At 47.2% G+C, this 1,750-nt stretch overlaps 1 non-coding gene across 1 annotated transcript; it reads right to left on the bottom strand.

Moving 5' to 3' along the window:
• Window positions 1-1,264: 1,264 nt before the first annotated feature.
• Window positions 1,265-1,371, bottom strand: LOC124620876. The gene has a single exon (XR_006980390.1). It is a non-coding gene; the product is annotated as a U6 spliceosomal RNA (small nuclear RNA).
• Window positions 1,372-1,750: the final 379 nt, after the last annotated feature.

Genomic DNA, 1,750 nt, shown 5'->3' with positions numbered 1-1,750 from the left:
GTAATCTTATTGAAATCGTCCCGTGTCTCCCGGCCTTTTCCAAGTATACCTCCTCCTCTTGTGATTCTTGAACAGGGTATTCGCTATTGCTAGCTGAAACTTGTTACAGAAGTCAATTAGTCTTTCTCCTCTTTCATTCCTTGTCCCAAGCCCATATTCTCCTGTAACCGTTTCTTCTACTCCTTCCCCTACAACTGCATTCCAGTCACCCATGACTATTAGATTTTCGTCCCCCTTTACATGCTGCATTACCCTTTCAATTTCCTCATACACTTTCTCTATCTGTTCATCTTCAGCATGCGACGTCGGCATGTATACCTGTACTATGGTTGTCGGTGTTGGTCTGCTGTCGATTCTGATTAGAACAACCCGGTCACTGAACTGTTCACAGTAACACACCCTCTGCCCTACCTTCCTATTCATAACGAATCCTACACCTGTTATACCATTTTCTGCTGCTGTTGATATTACTCGATACTCATCTGACCAGAAATCCTTGTCTTCCTTCCACTTCACTTCACTGACCCCTACTATATCTAGATTGAGCCTTTGCATTTCCCTTTTCAGATTTTCTAGTTTCCCTACCACGTTCAAGCTGCTGACATTCCACGCCCCGACTCGTAGAACGTTATCCTTTCGTTGATTATTCAATCTTTTTCTCATGGTAACCTCGCCCTTGGCAGTCCCCTCCCGGAGATCCGAATGGGGGACTATTCCGGAATCTTTTGCCAATGGAGAGATCGTCATGACACTTCTTCAATGACAGGCCACATGTTCTGTGGATACACGTTACGTGTCTTTAATGCAGTGGTTTCCATTGCCATCTGCATCCTCATGTCGTTGATCATTGCTGATTCTTCCGCCATTAGGGGCAATTTCCCACCACTAGGACAAGAGAGTGCCTTAAACCTCTATCCGCTCCTCCGTCCTCTTTGACAAGGCCGTTGGCAGAATGAGGCCGACTTATTATGCCGGAAGTCTTCGGCCGCCAATGCTGATTATTTATCAAAATTTAGGCAGTGGCGGGGATCGAACCCAGGACCGAAGACCTTTTGATTATGAATCAAAGACGCTACCCTTTTTTTTTTTTTTTTTTTTTTTTTTTTTTTAATCTGAATTTGTTCTAGATTGTTCGTTGAATTTGTTCGTGGCGGACGTCCGATGACGCCTGTCCAGGTTGATCGTTGATTCGTCCACTCAGTTTTTTTGTTACAGAGGTTAGCTAAACCCTCTGACCGAACACGCTGAGCTACCGTGCCGGCCGAATAATGTGGAACGCTTCACTATTTTGCGTGTCATCCTTGCGCAGGGGCCATGCTAATCTTCTCTGTATCGTTCCAATTTTAGTATATGTACTGCCGAAGCAAGTACTCCCCTAGACCACGGGTAGAAGGAGTACCTACACATTAATAAAACCAAATGTGAATACTGTCACAAAAGTATGTCTGTTACTTCGCAGAAAAGTAGTACGATATTGCTGGTATCGAGAACTGGGGTTGGAGTGCCGTAATGGTCACGTAAGGTGTACGTCTGTCCGTGGGGTCTTTGGTACGGCAGGGTCTTAAGGGGGAGCCATGACAGAGTGGCGAGGAGGGTCTGGAGAGGGAGCTGGTGGACCGGCGGTGTTCGCGACCGACACACAGAGAACGGGGCTGGCTGCCTGCGGTCGGACGCGTGTGTATAACAGCAGTGGAACTTGGCGGAGGAACGCGAGCAAGGAGTGCGCCCGGGCTGCAGGGGTGACTTTGAA

Source organism: Schistocerca americana, chromosome 6 (assembly GCF_021461395.2).
Source record: "Schistocerca americana isolate TAMUIC-IGC-003095 chromosome 6, iqSchAmer2.1, whole genome shotgun sequence".
Classification (NCBI taxonomy): Eukaryota; Metazoa; Arthropoda; class Insecta; order Orthoptera; family Acrididae; genus Schistocerca; species Schistocerca americana.
Note: the sequence above shows the minus strand (reverse complement) of the source record. Positions and strands in the feature narration are given on the sequence as shown.